Genomic DNA, 18,466 nt, shown 5'->3' with positions numbered 1-18,466 from the left:
TGCAGTTTGTTTGGCTCTTTCACAAAAATCTAATACTTTTATTAAAAATACTAATGCAGTGTAATCCGTTTAGATGTATTGTTATGTGTATAAAGTACAAAGACTCTCTGATGTGTACTCATCATTGCCGTGCCAAATCTCTCACTGTAGGCTTTGTAAATTAACCACACAGAATGTATAATGTGAAAACTATGCACTGTTTGGGAGAATGTAATCCTACAATTTGAGCATGCATCTGTAACTGCTTAAGAAACGGAACTGAAGATGAAAAGTAAAATAATAAGCAGAATGTACAACCCCAAGTCCAATGAAGTTGGGACGTTGTGTAAATAAAAACAGAATACAATGATTTGCAAATCCTTTTCAACCTATACTCAATTGAATACACTACAAAGACAAGATATCGAATGTTCAAACTGATAAACTTTATTGTTGTTTTGCAAATCTTCACTCATTTTGAATTTGATGCCTGCAACACGTTCCAGAAAAGCCTGGACAGGGGCCTGTTTACCACTGTGTTGTATCACCTTTCCTTTTAACAACACTCAATAAGCGTTTGGGAACTGAGGACACTAATTGTTGAAGCTGTGCAGCTGGAATTCTTTCCCATTCTTGCTTGATGTACAACTTCAGTTGCTCAACAGTCCGGGGTCTCCGTTGTCGTATTTTGCTCTTCATAATGCGCCACACATTTTCAATGGGAGACAGGTGTGGACTGCAGGCAGGCCAGTCTCGTACCCGCACTCTTTTACTACGAAGACACGCTGTTGTAACACATGCAGAATGTGGCTTCACATTGTCCTGCTGAAATAAGCAGGGACGTCCCTGAAAAAGACGTCGCTTGGATGGCAGCATATGTTGCTCCACAACCTGTATGTACCTTTCAGCATTGATGGTGCCTTCACAGATGTGCAAGTTACCCATGACATGGGCACTAACACACCCCCATACCATCACAGATGCTGGCTTTTGAACTTTGCGCTGATAACAATCCGGATGGTCCTTTTCCTCTTTGGCCCTGAGGACACAACGTCCATGATTTCCAAAAACAATTTGAAATGTGGACTCGTCAGACCACAGCACACTTTTCCACTTTGCGTCAGTCCATCTCAGATGAACTCGGGCCCAGAGAAGCCGGCAGCATTTCTGGGTGTTGTTGATATATGGCTTTCACTTTGCATGGTAGAGTTTTAACTTGTACTTGTAGAAGTAGCGACGAACTGTGTTAACTGACAATGGTTTTCTGAAGTGTTCCTGAGCCCACGTGGTAATATCCTTTACAGAATGATGTCGGTTTTTAATGCAGTGCCGCCTGAGGGATCGAAGGTCACGGGCATCCAGTGTTGGTATTCAGCCTTACGTGCAGAGATTTCTCCTAATATTGATTTTTCTAATATTTTGATGATATTATGGACAGTTGATGATGAAATCCCTAGATTCCTTGCAATTGTATGTTGAGAAACGTTGTTCTTAAACTGCTGGACTATTTGCCCACACAGTTGTTCACAAAGTGGTGAACCTCGCCCCATCCTTGCTTGTGAATGACTGAGCCTTTTGGGGATGCTCCTTTTATACCCAATCATGACAAACACCTGTTTCCAATTCACCTGTTCACCTGTGGAATGTTCACAACTGGTGTTTTTTGAACATTCCTTAACTTTCCCAGTCTTTGGCTGCCCCTGTCCCAGCTTTTTTGGAACGTGTTGCAGGCATCAAATTCAAAAGGAGTGTAGATTTGCAAATCAACAATAAAGTTTATCAGTTTGAACATTCGATATCTTGTCTTCGTAGTGTATTCAATTGAATATAAGTTGGAAAGGATTTGAAAATCATTGTATTCTGTTTTTATTTACGTTTTACACAACGTCCCAACTTCATTGGACTTGGGGTTGTAATTTGAAGAAAGAAGGGGAATGGTGGTATCATAACACCAGCTATGACACCCACTGTGAGCAGAAAAATAAGCAAGAATCGTAGCCTAACCTTAATTAAATAATACCAAGAATCTGTGGTAAAATTACATTTTTTCAGTTTACTTTTGTTTGTTACAACGATGCCTCAGGAACATGACAAATATGCGTTCCACCCATTAGCTCGATTGTAAAACACAAGAGCAGGCTATTTAGATTTTTGAATTTTTAAAAAAATATGCTTCACTTCAAAAATCATTGTCATGTTACAAATTAAAATATACCATTACAGTGAAGAGGTAACTTCAATTTGAAAAATACTGAACATATCCTAAGTTGTAAAAACATGAATGATTCAAAACTGTAATGTACAATTACTTCCCAAAAAGTTCTTGTGCAAAGTATATAAGACATCTGTATGAATTAATAAATGTTCCTAAATTCTTCACACTTGTGGCATATTTATAAATCATAAATCACTCATATCATGTTAAATTTGTGCATGTAAAAAAGTGCCCTCAAATATCTCTATGTGGAAGAAAATACAGAAAGAGAAAGAAATGGTCCCCGTTCGGGGTAAGAAAAGAAATCCCTGCAATGTAAATAATTCTCCGATTGTTTTTATAGATTTTGGATGGAGGGTGTTGAGAACACAAATATTACCTGATTAATATTAGCAAATAGTAATTATTATTAATATTAACAGATGTTAGCTACCTCAGATTATTGATCACTTGTGAGAGCCAAAGGACAAGTAAGTGCTTTCCAGGAGAATTTGGAGGTCTGCACAGTCCCCCTGCAAGCAGATTAACTTCAATTGTCAGCCGCTATCCACACTGCAGATATTTAAAAACGCACAAACCCGAGTAAACTGCCTTAGATTTTTCACGAAGTGTGCAAGTGAAGTAACCAGTTACAGTCCTTTTAAATGTATGCTTTTAAAACTCGCTCTGAACTTTTATCACCGAACAGTAACGTCTCTTTATTTCGTGCGTCCGAGTTTTATGAACCAAGACAGACAAACAGGTTCCACCGAGATTTGAACTCGGATCGCTGGATTCAGAGTCCAGAGTGCTAACCATTGCACTATGGAACCGTCTTAAGCACTTTTCTACAGTAAATACGGTAATGGCGAAGCACTGTAACGTGTTTATTTACATTTTAGGTGCTAGTTTGACATACTAAAAACTTTTCAGTGCTTTTTTTAATAATGTAAATATACTTGTAATACTTCTGTACCCTCGGAATCTTTACCAGATGCATACACTGCATTTTTGCGTCTCATATTTGGGACGACCTTCACACATTTAAGAGTTTATATTTACCTCTGGTGAGAATTTCCGCAGTTCCTACCTGTGACATCTCACCTTCCCTCATAGTTGAGCTCACTTGAAGTTTTCTGAGTGTCTTAGGAGACTCTTTGGATGGCAGTACCTGTTCATTTCCTATGTTGCCCAAAAAGCAATTATAGATGTTCTAAAAAAATTGTAAAAAATAAGAAGCAAACGAAACATATTGTAGCATACCTGTGTCCGGATATAAGAGGGACTAACTGTTTGAGAGGCCAAGTCCAAAATGATGGGATTCCTGGAGAAGCGGACTTGAAATCCTCGCTAGTGAGCGGAAATTGAGAGGGGCGTGTCACCGCTGCTGAAGCCCATCCCCCTGGCTGCGTGGCTCTAATGTGTACCCGAGTATTAGGTCGGCTCACGGAGGGCAGGAACAGGGAGACAGACAAGTTACCTGTGACCCCGGGTACGCGAGAATTTAGCCCTACCTCTGTAATACACCTTTTACTGTCAGATGCGTCCGATTGAAAACCGCATGGGGGGTGGCGTGATGATTTCGCGCTGTCCACGGCCGTTTTCCGAGAGCTGAACAGGAGAAACAAGGCTCAAAGATCAGGGGCTATAGGTCTAGCTTCTGTGAACATGTTGGGGGACGTCTCTCGAAGATTAGGGGCAACACGCTTGAGATCGGAGGCTAAAGCCCTGGAACACCCCTGCCTAACGACGCCACTGGGCAGGCGGTGTTTATGTGTGGGCAAATGAGATAAGCAGCTGGGAGCGCCCATCGGAGTGTAAAGCGGCAAATTCCATTCCATTCCAATCCCGTTACAATATTAAACGTGTCGAATTTCTCTAGATAAAACGCGACAACAAAAATTATTTCCTTGGGGCCCATTTTTTATACATTATTGTAGAGCATCGAGATAGAAAGACTATAAGACCCATAACGAATGGGAGTTAAGCCAAATAATGGGCGCATTGTTTCCACAACAAATGATGTACAATAGTCTTCGTGCAGAAATAAACTACGCTGTAAAAGCCATGTAAACCGCTCCGTAAAAATAACAGTCACTTCTCTAGACGGGCTATTGCACTCTCACAGTGTTACAGATCGTGTGGTGTCCCTTTCCACGTCTCTCCGTTATCATTTACATCGCCGTGTTTATACTGTCCTGACAATCTCCACCAGCGTTCTCGAGCCTTCTCGGACTTGAAAGGTATAACGAGAAATGTCCTTGGGTTCCAGGAACGTAGAACTCAGGACACCTGTGAATACCCTGCTATCGATCGCCTCTCCATCCCCGTCTCTAGGTGACAATGCTGGTTACTACAGTGTGTATGTTTTGTACATTGGATAAGGCCGTTTTATGTTTACTTCGTTGTCTCACTAGAAGGTACTACTTAGAAAGGAACTATCTATCTAATGTGAAATTCTCCGCTGGGAAACCCTTACTGAGTGCAGATAGACGTGTGGGTATACAATGACCAGGGTGAGGTCCCGCCTTGTACCCAGCAGCATAGACTCGTCTAGAAAACGATTGACAATATGCTCCATTGCAAGGAGCTTTAAAAGGAAAACATTATTTCAGTATGTTATTGGCACAACAACTTTGCAAAATAAGTAATGTTACATAACAGGAAGATACAATTGATGCTTTGAACAGAATAATAAAAGGTTAAAAATAAATTTTTAGCAGAGGATGGTTTCGATCCATCGACCTCTGGGTTATGGGCCCAGCACGCTTCCGCTGCGCCACTCTGCTCTATATTTGTGTCCACTTGTAAATTAAATAAATAAATAATCAACATGTCGCCGATGTTTATCAAATCCAGTTTATTTTTATTTAAATAAAATAAAAGTAAACCAAATGATCACTTAACGGTGCCATAAAATTATTTAAATAGGTCTCAAATGTTCAAAACTATAACTAAATCACAAAAGACACCAGAGTATAAAAATAACAAGGCAAAAGAAAAGCAATACATTTATTATTCAATTGAAACATTGTGTATCATACAATAGTTAAAATCTTTTTTTTTTTAAAGTCATAATTGTTGCCTTGGTGGCGCAGCTTCCCGGGTCCTCCCTGCGTGGAGTTTGCATGTTCTCCCCGTGTCTGCGTGGGTTTCCTCCCACAGTCCAAAGACATGTGAGTTAGGTGCATTGGCGATTCTAAATTGTCCCTAGTGTGTGTGTGTGTGTGTGTGTGTGTGTGTGTGTGTGTGTGTGCGCCCTTGTTTCCTGCCTTACGCCCAGTGTTGGTGGGATTGGCTCCAGCAGACCCCCGTCACCCTGTAGTTAGAATATAGCGGGTTGGATAATGGATGGATGGATAATTGTTGCCGAACATAGTCGGTGGCTATGTGCATCGTGCTTTACCCAATTACATCCATTCGTCCTTCCATCTTTCAAACCTGCTTATCCAGTCATCTGGAAAATACATTTTGTTTGGAAAAGTACAATTGTGAAGTTTTAGAATTTATACTTAGGAAACAAAATAGTGCACAGTAACATGCCTTTGCCTCACTGAATAAACCTTACAACAATTCAGAGCTCTGCAAATTATTGCAACAACAACATCATAAATGTATTCAAATGTCAGTAGCTGGACATCCCTCAGTTACGCTTGTCTGCTCTTAGATAGATAGATAGATAGATAGATAGATAGATAGATAGATAGATAGATAGATAGATAGATAGATAGATAGATAGATAGATAGATAGATAGATAGATAGATAGATAGATAGATAGATAGATAGATAGATAGATAGATCTTTATTTGTCCCCAAGGGGAAATTTGGCTTTCTATAAAAGCTCTTTAAATGAATAAATACATAAATAGACAGATAAATACAAATATACACACATATACCAGAATGACTAAAAAGGAAGAAGAAAGAAAACGCCTCAGTGTTAGTGTGTCATGGAGAGAATGTGCAGCATTGTTCATAATGCCACTCAGTTTTGTTTTACCTCTCTCCTTTGCTGATGGTCCAGAATGCATCCTATAACTGAGCCTGCCCTTTTAGTTAGCTTGTACATTCAGTGGCCTCTCTTGAAGTGATCTTACCAGCCCAACACACACCATACTGGTTATCAAAGAGTCACAGAAGATGTGATGGATGTCACTATTGAGTCTCCCAAGTAAAAAAGAGCATGCTGTGCCCTTCCTTATATAGTTCCTCTGTGTTCTGAGACCAGTCCACCCTGTTATTGATGTGGCCCCCCAAGTACTTGTAGAACCTCGTTATCTTTATATCCACTACCTGCTTAGTGACCAGACATAGAGGCTATTTGGTGTGTCAAAAGTCAATAAGCAATTCCTTGGTTTTGCTGATTTCTGAGATGCAGACAATTCTCTTTGCACGAAGAAACAAAGTTGTTTACCTGACTCCTCTCCTCTGTCTCATCCCCCTTATCATTATATACCCCATAATTGCTGAATCATCTGAGACATTCCACAAGTAACATGACCTGATCCTGTATTTATAGTATGAGGTGTACAGAGTGAAGAGAAGAGCAGGCAGGACTGTTCCTTTTGGTGTCCCAGTGTTGTTCACATCCACGTCAGAGGTGTGGTCCTTAAGTCTCACAAACTGAGGTCTGTCTGACAGTTGGTCCCGTTATCCGGGACACCACAGGCTCATCTACCTGCAGAATCTCTTCTCTTACTGTTGAACATGCACATACTGTAGTTATCCTCTTTGCCTATACTTTATAAGCCTTTCTTAATTGAGCCTTCTGAATCTACAGTATATGAACGACTACGTGCTACAGACATTTTATTTAACTTTTTTTGGAAATTGTTGTGTCACAAATAATTTTTTTTGAGGATTGGCGAACCATTAAAAGGTTACTTTGCTAAATATCTTCCAGTCAATAGCTTGCTTTAACGAACGACATTAAGCAAAGCGCCCCTGTGTTACTATGCCAAACTGAGTTCGCGTGTCAATCTATCTAGATATTTATCTTTGTTTATGACTGAGACTTGTTACAATTAACGTATTTATCAGATATACGTAAGTAGAAATCATTTCACCGACTATTAACTGGTCAATAGCAATTTTATTTAAAACGTAACGCAGGTTCTACCATGATTCAAACTCAGATCACTGGATTCAGAGTGCTAACCATCACACCATTACACCTTAATTTCTATACCATCGTACTACTAAAATGCCCGCGGTGTTTAGGCATTCACTTTATTAAAATAGGTAAAAAGTATTTTGTTTTCGTAAGTACTCATTTGTTTTCTTATATAATTGCGTTGTTTAAAGACTAAAGCCGGGACGCGGATAAAAATCTGTCATTTTGAACTGAGCATATTACCCAGAAAAAGAATATATTCTGTACTTTTAATAGCAATGTGTGCGATCACAAAACACTTTCCAGAGAAAACAATATTGCAAATGTATAGGGTTTTAAAATTAATGTATACCAGTGGATCTACGTAAATAGCACGTGAAGAATACAATGCTGAGATATGCTAATGTTCAAAAACAGAGTTAGCAGAGGATGGTTTCGATCCATCGACCTCTGGGTTATGGGCCCAGCACGCTCCCGCTGCGCCAATCTGCTTTTTAAGAGTTTAAATTTGCAGTGATGTAAAAAAAAACTATAGAAGCATCCAACTGCAGTCAGGGCATGTTTCAGTTCTTAATATACCAGCGCACCTCAGACACTATGAAGCCCGTACGTTCCCGTCGCCTTCTAGAGACACACTCCTCATGCGCTCGTGTGTCGTCCTCCCCGTTTTCAGATGGAATCGGGAGCTTCGAGGCCTGTGTAATGCACGCTTCAAAAACTTGCAACATGTATTTTCACATCTGGACCTCTTACAGCAAGTCACTACCACAGAATGAGTTTGTCTGTTAATATTTGTATATGGAGAATGTAAGAAAATAAATGCATAATAAGAACGCCACAATGTCATCACATTTCAATATAATAAAACACAAGAACAACGTATCAAATATTACTTTTATTTAAGGTGGCATAGTGCAAAACGGGCGGCACGGTGGCGCAGTGGGTAGCGCTGCTGCCTAGCAGTTGGGAGATCTGGGGACCTGGGTTCGATTCCTGGGTCCTCCCTGCGTGGAGTTTGCATGTTCTCCCTGTGTCTGCGTGGGTTCCCTCCGGGCGTTCCGGTTTCCTCCCACATTCCAAAGACGTGCAGGTTAGGTGGATTGGCGATTCTAAATTGGCCCTAGTGTGTGCTTGGTGTGTGGGTGGGTGTGTTTGTGTGTGTCCTGCGGTGGGTTGGCACCCTGCCCAGGATTGTTTCCTGCCTTGTGCCCTGTGTTGGCTGGGATTGGCTCCAGCAGACCCCCGTGACCCTGTGTTCGGATTCAGCGGGTTGGAAAATGGATGGATAGTGCAAAACGGCATAAGGTATAGTTTCGCTATTGTCTTGACTGCTACAAATACAATAGACCATTATGAATTGTATTAATAGACAATTTCCTTAATATGAATCAAATAAACCGTATAATTTGAGTAAACAGTGCATGCCGGTCTTCAGAAGTTCTTTCGAATATTCACTTGGCATTACTACTGTGAACTGTGCTATTACTGACCTCATTATTTTCTTGTTTTTATATTAATGTAATACTTTACGTTAAGTCTCCCGATGCGGTTTTATTGATAAACTGTATTGCTTTCATTTTTATGCCTCCGACAATTTAGTAACCAGACTCATTTGAGAACAATATTGACATCTAGTGGATTTTTTGTGTAAGTTACTAATGGCTTTTACTTTATAATTTAGATGTATAGATCTTTATTGTCATTGTCACTTTTACAATGGAACAACGAAATTGAAGGACACATTTCACACACATTCATACTCATATACATGTATGTATACTTCTTTATATACCATCCAATAAATAAGCTATAATTTCCTTCTGAGCTGCAGTGTGAAATACTCTCAATTCTTTTGCCTGTGTTCTGACCTACACTCCAGAGTGAACACTACATGTCCTGAACTCCTCATAGATACACAGTCGCCTTTTGCTATGTGCATACTCATACCAGAAGATTTCATACCATACTGATGGCTCTGCTGTTATACTGGCCCCTCGGCGCATCTTTGTGTAATTATTTGCTACAAGCCACAGCAGAACAAATCCACTGTTGAAACAGAATTGGAGAGACAAAAGAATTAACATATGCAGCCTGAAGCTAAGAGGCTTGAATAAATTATTGATAGGTGATGTCACTGTGGAATATGTAAAACTCTACTCGTGACAGTTGCTGTGAGCAGACAAGTGAACAGGAAACTTATCCTTACCTCAAGAAAATGGTACTGAGAATCTATAATAAAATGCGTCACTTCCAGGTTCCTTTTGTTGTCACAACATGACCAAAAATATGGAAGTCTATCCCTCCTCAGGAAGAACAGGCACTGTGTTTCTTCACAGATGATGTTAGAGGACTTTTGTTGACTATACACTAATGCAAAACTGCCGAGCGCAGAGCAGATTACACCCGGTGTCCTCCCAGAGGAGAAACCCCTTTCTCAGATTAAACAGAATGGGCTCAAGGCTCACCCTGCTGGTTCCTCTAAGGAAAATATTTCTGCTCTCTTAGCCTTAAAACATTTTCCAGCCCCAAAACCAGAAGTTTTCTAAAATTTGTTAAGACATTAATTGATAAATTATGTGCAACAAGAACTAGAACAGATATTATGACTGTGACCTCCATTCCTGCTGTTGTGAATATTTCTCTGATGGCTCCTACATTGCTACATACACCAGATAATTTCAGATCGATCATCTATATGGAATGCTAATGGTATCCATCCATCCATCCATCCTCTTCCGCTTATCCGAGGTCGGGTCGCGGGGGCAGCAGCTTGAGCAGAGATGCCCAGACTTCCCTCTCCCCGGCCACTTCTTCTAGCTCTTCCAGGAGAATCCCAAGGCGTTCCCAGGCCAGCCGAGACACATAGTCCCTCCAGCGTGTCCTGGGTCTTCCCCGGGGCCTCCTCCCGGTTAGACGTGCCCGGAACACCTCACCAGGGAGGCATCCTGATCAGATGCCCAAGCCACCTCATCTGATTCCTCTCGATGCGGAGGAGCAGCGGCTCTACTCTGAGCCCCTCCTGGATGACTGAGCTTCTCACCCTATCTTTAAGGGAAAGCCCAGACACCCTGCGGAGGAAACTCATTTCAGCCGCTTGTATTCGCGATCTCGTTCTTTCGGTCACTACCCATAGCTCATGACCATAGGTGAGGGTAGGAACATAGATCGACTGGTAGATTGAGAGCTTCGCCTTGTGCGCAGAAAACATCCCCACCTATCACTGGTACACTACACTGCTTTTCACAGCATAATTATATGAAGCTAATAATTAGAACACGGCTTATCAATGCGTCTATACTATATTCTTGTCTAGTTGATGCTTATTAATAATTATATGTGAAAAAGTATTGCTGTTTCTCTATATATGAACAAATCTATGCAAAATGTATCTTAATTTTTCTTTATACGTCATTTTAATTTTCTATTTAAATAGGTTAACATATTCAGATAAGTTGGAGGGTGCAAATTAAGGCACCGTCCCACCCCAAGCAGCACGAATACTAGCTACGCCATTGCCTGAAACATCCATTAAATTCCCAGGACACCTTGGCACAATATCTCTGAAAAGGATGTTTAATGACTACATCCCTCAATCCGGGGATGCGCCCAATCCAGCAAGCATCGGACGCGAGACAGAAACACAATCCCTGGACGGGGCATCAATTCATCGGAAGGTGAACACAATTACACTCACACACTAGCGTCATTTTAGCAGCACCAAATCCCCAAACCTTCATGTATTTGGGAGGAACCCGGAGTCCACTGTGGAAACCCAGCAGGAAAACACGCAAACTCCAAGGCAGGGAACACCAGCGACGTGACTCTCTGCGAGGCAGCAGCGCTACCGCTGTTTTACCGTGCCGCCCCCGCATGTGTAATTATTAACAGTATTCATTGTTTAAATGAACTTAATGACTTATCTGTAAAATGTAATATCCATATTACTAACCGAGAATGCTAAACTGGATGATGGACGCAGGCACATCCGGCCATGGGCCGTAGCTGCAAAAAGACGTACTGCGCCGGCGCAACAAACAGTCCGCGAGAGTCGGCTGAGGACCCGAGAAAGGCGGACAAAAGAGGGCGAGAGAGGCGGATGGGGTCCGCGAGAGACGCAGGCGCAAAAAGAGTCCGACAAGAGCACAGAAAACAGGAGTGACCACATACAGAAAGGAGTCACAAAAATGAGGCTCAACAAGCACCAAAATAAGGAAAAGGCACATAAAGAGTACTCAAACGAGGGGAAAGCACGAAACACATTGCACACGAAACTAAACACACCAAAAAAAAAGAACAGACGAGCGCCCAATAGCAAGGCACGACCATACCCCCCCACCCTACAGGCACGGGACGGGACGGGACACACACCAAGAGGGGGATTCAACAAGCCCATGGAAGACCAAAAAAAAGAACACAAAACCACCCCACAGACCCTACAAGCAAGGGACGGGACACACACAAAGAGGAGGATTCAAACAAGACACAGGAACACAAAAAGAACAAAACGCTCGCGCAACAACGATCCCCCCCCCCCACACATCCATAAGAAAAAATGTCTCAACTCCAAAAACGCAAAGCTCAACTAAAGCTTCTAACTAACGATGTAACTAAAAGTAAAAACTTTAGGAACTGCATTAGATCCTACAATAGTTCATTTGCTTTTGCATATACCGGAGTAAATATCAGGCCACCAAAAGCAATGGACCATACTGCTTTCGCATATGTGCACAAATACTGCATCGCATTGGAACAGTGCACCCTGAAACAAATCAACAACGCAAATATGCACAAATCTACATCCTAGATCCACATTACGCAATCTATCAATCAAAGTGCTGCATCGCAACAGGCACGGATTCAAAACGAAACACCTCCCGTCTCAGACATACGTTAATGGCAGCGAAGGCTACAACGGGCTTCTCACACAGCACAGGCAAATGGATTACAGCTCCAAAACAACACGTCCCAAATACTACACATGCAACAACGCGCCTCTCAAACGGCACAAGGAAAACATACACCAGTAAAATTCATTCGGATTAATGAATGTCATTTGCAATCATTGTCATTCAGTTCACTTCCCTGAAGAAACAACTGGCAATACAAGTTATACATTTACACGTTGTTGTCAAAAGGGTCAAATTAGACTGCCTTCTTTACATTCATATACTGAATATCTACAGAAGCTTATAACTGACGATGTACCTGAAAGTTAAATCTTATCAACTACATTAGATCCTACAATCGGTATCCACTATGAACATTAACGGTGGCACTGCACGTGACATCCGTCTTGAAAAAATGTTGTTTATTGATGAATGTTCAATGACATGAAGTCACTTACTCAACACCATTCATAAACTTCTACAAACGTTTATGAATAATAATATTCGATTTGGAGGAAAGGTACTTTTATGAGGAGGAGATTTTAGACAGTGATTAGCTATTCTTCCAGATGCCATGCACTCAGCTATTGTTCAGTGCACCTTAAAATACGCAGACAATTGGCATTACTTTCAAAAGATACAGTTAGTAAAAAAGATACGATGTCCAGAACCAGATCATAACAATTACTTATTACAACTGAGAGATGGTACACTCACCAATACAGATGGACTTCAGCCACATATTATTACAATTCCTCAAGCCTTTATCTGCGACGACTTAGTTACAGAGACATTTCGAACAGCAATCTCATTAGACCAAATGCCCCTTTTAACACAAGCACTATATTATGTCCAAAAAATATTAAATGTGGAAAACATAAATACCCAAGTCATTCCATTACTTCCTGGAGAGACACACTCTTTCTAAGCTCTGACAAACTTGACTCTGATCACAACAATAACCATCTTAAATGACCTTACAAGTTCTGAGCTGGAATTATACTGTATATTCTTCCATTCAGCGATGTGCCATGAGCTGGATTCGAACAGAAATCTCTATGGTAATTCTTGGTAGGCCGTCTCTCAAGAATCGCAGCTACACCTCCACCAATCCGCGATACCCTTGGCGCGCGCGTAATCTACAGGAAATGTGACGTCATCAATAGTGAGGAAAACAAAACTGGAGAGCGCGTGCGTTTCGTGTATTTTACTTGTGAGAACTAAACTGGAGAAGTAGAACGAGACGGTTGAGTGAGCAGACTTTTAAAAAAGCATCATGTCACCCAGAGGCAGAAGGTAAGTGGTTCGAGTTTGGAGTCTTGACTTTTCTGATGTGAATTTTGTTTCAGTCTTTCAACTTCACTCCGAGTTACTGCACGCTACGCTACGGAGTGTTACAGATTGTTCTCGAATGCATTTCTGTGTGTCCTTCGGTACTCGCCATTCATTGTTTTCTGTATGCGGCTCGCGCCGCTTCGTGTTGTCGAGACTTGATTCTACTTTAAACCACTGAGGAACTTCGCCATCCTTAGCCGTATCTTCTGTCTGTGTTCCGTGGGATCCAAGAATTCTTTGAGCTTGAGGAGAAGGCAATTTCATAGTCAAAGTACGCTTTTTTTAAAGAGATGTGAGTAAAACGCCCACCGCAACACACGGTTAAATTAAACATAACTCGTGAGAGCAGTGCAGCAGTACAGCCATTGTGTCCTAAAACTCCATCAGATAAGAGAAAGCGCACACACAACCTCCTCCTCCGATCAGTATCTGAGAGCAAATATGGCCAAAAAAAGCCGTTTGGGGTACCACGATTTAAGGTGGGACTGAAAATGAGAACAATTAGCCAACTTAAACCTCCTTGTGTTTCCGTTTAAAACGGCACTAATACTCAACCGATTACCTGGCAAGCGGTTTTACGATAAATTATTTTTTAATAAATCCCGCAAACACCCGAACATCTCTTAAGAGAGACAATTACATTTTATTCCTATGAAGTTTAGACCTCATTTTCCATTGAGTTACAAGCTCGGGTGTATTTGAATTCTTCCAACTGAATGAGTATTTGTGCGAGACATGTAGTGTAGGATCGTTTACTTTTTATTAAAAAAAAAAAAAAATCTACACGTTCCAAGAATACATAACATGACAATTGATATAACCAATATAAGGCATACGGTTCTTAGTTTTCAATACACAGGATAAAACTGGAAAAAGTTACACACAGAAAATTGAATATCAAACTTAGATTAAGTTAAGAATTCTTATCAGAGCAGTTGATTTAGTAAATGGTTTCTTTTGTTGAGATTACAAACCTATGGGTGTAGTTGAGTTGATTTAATAATAGATTGGTTCATACCCACTTTATTCTGCATATGATGGTATCCATCTCTTACATGTGCTAGTATTGGGTAGGATGCAGATTCAAATCTCTTTACTGCATGAAGGACCCATAAGCAAGGCCCTTAACCTGAAAGTTTTTTCAGGATCTCTTGCTGTACAATGGCCGACCCCGCACTCTGTCCTATAAAGGTTATGTGAAAAGACAATATCACCTCGGGGATTAATACAGTATACCAAATCTTAAAAAAAATACATATACACAGTATATCTTGTATTGTAGTTACAGAGTTATTAACTGAGTTAATGGCTATATTATTAAAATGTAATTGTATATAGCAGCTTTGAAAAGTGAACTTATTACAATTATTTAATTACAATACAATACAGTTTATTTTTGTATAGCCCAGAATCACACAGGAAGTGTCTCAATGGGCTTTAACAGGTCCTGCCTCTTGACAGCCCCCCAGCCTTGACTCTCAAAGAAGACGAGGAAAAACTCCCAAAAAACAAAATCCTTGTAGGGAAAAAATAGAAGAAACCTCAGGAAAGGCAGTTCAAAGAGAGACCCCTTTCCAGGTAGGTTGAGCGTGCAGTGGGTGTCAAAAGAAGGGGGTCAATACAATACACAGAACAGAACAAATCCTCAATAAAAAATGAATTTTTTTTTAGAAGTACGGAGCAGAATTTAACAGTAGATGATATCACATAATAAAATTTGGATAATTTTAGACTCCTGGAGACCTCATCCATCAAGCTGCCTCCCCCATTTGACCATTCCACAGCTGAGACAGTGTTGGGCCAGCCAATCCAATGAAAGGACCCCTCTTTCCCAAAATTCCTGCCATCCTTCATCAGGAATGACTTTACCTTAGGCAGGCAAAACAACTTGGTGGGTGGGCCGTGGCACCAAGTGCCACATTTGAGTACCGAGAAGAGAAACAGAATAGGTGAGGGTTAGTATCCGATTCTAACTATCATGTTACTTATGTTTTAGTGCTAATGACTAACAACAGAGATGCAGTCTGTACAGTTAATCAGCAGCTCTAGTCAGGATATGCTAAACTGAAGTAGTGAGTCTTCAGCCGGGATTTAAAAGCTGAAACCGAAGGGGCATCTCTTATAGTAGCAGGCAGACCATTCCACAGTCTAGGGGCCCTGTAACTAAAAGCTCGACCTCCCATTGTTATTTTATTAATCCTTGGAACCATAAGCAGACCAGCATCTTGAGATCTTAATGTGCGCTCTGGTTTGTAAGTCATGATACACATACAGTACATACATATATACATATACACACATACATATATATACACACACATATTGGTTGTAAAGTTTTATTTATTATGAACATGTTCTTCAGTTTGCATATTCAGGGTTTATGTCCAAATGTCTGTTAATGTCAGTAAGATTTAAGGCCAGTACTAAAAGTGCCAGAAAGCTGGTCGAATCTTGCAAACGACAACGCCATCAACAGACATTTGGACATAAACCCAGCATATGCAAACTTAAGAAGAACATGTTCATAATACATAAAACTTTACAACCAAACCCCCACCCCCCGATCACACTGACTTAGCCCAAATCCCATCCGCCACACCTCCAAGTCAATTTTTCTATATTTTGCCTTTGATTCTTGCAAGTCTAAGCATTATACTCTGGTGAAGGCCCCTGACAGGGGTGCAAGCTCAGGATTAAAAACTACTTTATGATACGTGATTCATTTTCTTCCTTTGCAAACCGTATCACAGAACTTCTCATACTTTATACACTGCTCTAAATGAAAAGGCCTACACATCTAATGGAAATGATGCCCTGCCTCATTTGATTTGTTAATTGCCATTTTCTTGCCATTATCACTGGAATATTGTCCAGGTGGTACTTCAGGGTGTGTAGTAACACAGTCTGGTCCAACTCTGCTTTAATGCAGACAGATGGTTTGTAAGTAATCAACACAAGTTGGGACACCTGTGCAAATTGTATGCTTCAAATTTCAAGGCTTCATTTACTTGAATTGCTGCAGAACATCTGTAGGTTGTAACCTATTAGTTTTCCCTGAAATTCCCTTTTTAAGTTGTTGCTAACCTAAACTTGAAATGTAAACCTCTGACAGTTTACTGCTTACCTTTTGACTGGTAGTGGTCCTATCTGAAATATAGCTTAATTTAAAAAAAAAACAAACTATGTAAATCTCAAAAAAAGTGTGCAGGTGTATATACATGTAGTTGGATACAGAGAAGCTAATAACTTAAATGTTTACCAAGCAAAAGGGGGCTTTTGTGAGATCAATAAGACAGTGGTTGGAAAAAGGAGAAAAAAAATCTTTTTTTTTGTGAAGTCTAGAAGATAGAGGGGTAAAATCAACATGCTTTGAAAGCTCATAATTGAAGGTGTCCTTTGTGAGAATCCTACATTAAGTGAAGAATTTACAACCAATTTTTTTACAAAGAACTTTATATATTAAATAGTAATCTTGACAAGGCCATTGAAATATTTGGGTCCCAGCATATAAGTATAAATGAAATAGGCCATCAAAAAATGTAAAAGATAATAAATCACTTGGGAACGTAGGTCACATTTCATATTTTTACGTGCAACTTCTTCAAAGGCTTTGAAATGAGAGAATGACCTAATTCAGTGAGACAAGGCATCATTACCTTAATTCCTAAGCCTAATAAAGATATTCTACTTTTGGATAATTGGCATCCTGTAACGCTTTGTAACAATGATTACAAGATACTAGCCTTGGTATTCGCTAAAAGACTGAAATGTGGGATAAATGACCTTGTTGACGAATGTCAGTCAAGTTATGTTAAAGATGGTTATATTTCTAATAATTTCTGTTTGATTTTTAGACTTGACTGAATATAATGAATTGCTTTGTGGAGACTCAGTGATTCTATTTCTGGATTTTCAAAGGGTATTTGATGCAATAAGACATGAATATCTTTTGACAAAAATGTATTTATGAATTTAGGGAAACCCTACAAAAATTTTAAATTTAATTATTTTGTTTTTTTTGTAAAAGCAATTAAATTTCCCTTTTGAAACACATTTACTTACTTGGAAATTAAAATCAACAAAACAACAACAAGAAGTGAAAACAGTGTGCTAAACCAGGGGTGGGCAGATTCAGTCCTGGAGGGCCGCAGTGGCTGCAGGTTTTTGCTCCAACCCAATTGCTTAATAAGAAGCCCTTATTGCTCAAGTAAAACTTCAGCTTCACTTTACTTGTCTCGCTCGTTAAGATTTTGAACCCTTATTGCTTATTTTAGTCTTAAACAGCTGTATTCTTGGTTTTTAATTGCTCCTAATTAGCAATACCATGCAAATGACAAAAGAGACCAGCATTTCTCCATTTAGCTTGTTTTCATTTACACCTGTGTGTATTTATCATGCACTATTTGGTTTAATTAAATACTTGGAAGGAAAGTGAAGAGAAAAAAGTGAAGCACTGATAATTACTCATCTGTTTTAGACTTCAAATCATTTGGATGATATCCTTAGAAAGGAAAATAAAACTAGGATATGAGAATGACCTGACATGGCAGAGTTAAAGCACTAACAAGCCATGCAATTAAATAATTGACAAGGATTGTTTTTTAATTAAGCAACTGGGTTGGAACAAAAACCTGCAACCACTGCGGCCCTCCAGGACTGAATCTGCCCACCCCTGTGCTAAACCTTAATCCAGTTGTTACTCCATTAAGAAAACAATTAACTCATGGCTGGCTAGAGATCTGACCGTTCATGGCAGATTCTTACTACCAAAAGCTGAATGCTTATCTCATATTTCCTATACATTTTCAGCTCTAGAAATTTCAGACTCTTCTTGTACCATTCTCTTCATTGCCAGCCTTTAGCAATTGAAAACTAAAAGTAGTAAAAGTTTAATAGATGTCATTGAACTTAATCATCAGTTTGTGTAATGTTAATGCAAATGGCCAGGAGATGTCACT

The 18,466-nt window shown here is 40.0% G+C and overlaps 2 non-coding genes across 2 annotated transcripts; both read right to left on the bottom strand.

Moving 5' to 3' along the window:
* Window positions 1–2,934: 2,934 nt before the first annotated feature.
* trnaq-cug (transfer RNA glutamine (anticodon CUG)) lies at window positions 2,935–3,006 on the bottom strand. The gene has a single exon. It is a non-coding gene; the product is annotated as a tRNA-Gln (tRNA).
* Window positions 3,007–4,890: 1,884 nt separating this feature from the next.
* On the bottom strand, window positions 4,891–4,962 carry trnam-cau (transfer RNA methionine (anticodon CAU)). Its single transcript has one exon. It is a non-coding gene; the product is annotated as a tRNA-Met (tRNA).
* Between the last annotated feature and the right edge of the window lie 13,504 nt (window positions 4,963–18,466).

This window comes from Erpetoichthys calabaricus, assembly GCF_900747795.2.
Source record: "Erpetoichthys calabaricus chromosome 1 unlocalized genomic scaffold, fErpCal1.3 SUPER_1_unloc_5, whole genome shotgun sequence".
In the NCBI taxonomy this organism is placed as follows: Eukaryota; Metazoa; Chordata; class Cladistia; order Polypteriformes; family Polypteridae; genus Erpetoichthys; species Erpetoichthys calabaricus.
This window is presented reverse-complemented; position numbering and strand designations above follow the sequence as displayed.